The sequence below is a fragment of the Hypanus sabinus genome, chromosome 12, assembly GCF_030144855.1.
Source record: "Hypanus sabinus isolate sHypSab1 chromosome 12, sHypSab1.hap1, whole genome shotgun sequence".
In the NCBI taxonomy this organism is placed as follows: Eukaryota; Metazoa; Chordata; class Chondrichthyes; order Myliobatiformes; family Dasyatidae; genus Hypanus; species Hypanus sabinus.
In genome coordinates this window covers 284,607-285,529 of record NC_082717.1, presented here as the reverse complement: position 1 = coordinate 285,529, position 923 = coordinate 284,607, and positions in this window count along the sequence as shown.

Genomic DNA, 923 nt, shown 5'->3' with positions numbered 1-923 from the left:
GTCTCTGGACCTTGCTCTTCAGCCTCTACCTGTACAGACAGCCAAGTGATCAGATTTTCTGTCATGTCATCTGGTTACAGAACAATAGGCATTCCTTATCTTAGTATAATAGTGGTCTATTGTGTTGTGACCTCTGGTGCTGCAGGTTATATGCTGATGATAATTGGGACAGGATTTTCTTCAAACATGACCGGTTGAAGTCCCTGAGTCTGCCATTTGAAACCCATCGGGGTGGACTTCTGGTGAACATTGATGCTAAGATAGTGCTAGAGGGCGACTTCTCCCAGTCCATCTGCAGACAGTTTAAATTCAATCTAATGCTTCTGTTTTCAAGGTAGCTGGGGCCCTGTCAGAGTCTGTGATCTACAAGTGTACTCAAACCATGGTTCTACATTTTGGTGAATTCATGCTCTTGGAGTGGTCATTTTTGATATCTCAGGAGTGGCCTGGAAGATGTGCGCCTTTGGGCTTCAGCCTTGTGGACAACTTAATTCCTTACTGGCGTCGTCAACTGAAGTGACACAGATTGAAACATCGAGACAGCAGATATGGCTATCAGAGTCCCTTGCACTCTCTCTCACTTGATACTGTGATACCCTTTTATCTCCCTCATTAATGAGAGAGACCATGCCGGTGGCATGTCAAACTGTTGGGTGAACTGTGAATTGATGGACTATAGATCATGGTCTCTAGGGCTTTGCTACTGCTTGCATGGTGGGTGATGAGAAGGAATAAGTGCGGGGGGGGGGGGGTTGATGCTTTGCTGCTGCTTGTGTGTGGGATGGGGAAGAACACTTTGGGGTTCTAACATTTTCCTGTCATTCATTTTTTGGGGGTTTTCTTGTTTTGTGGTACCATTGAACGACTTTGGCTGAAAGGTTAACTTTCTTTCAGTCACCACAAAGACTGCATGGCCAACTAAA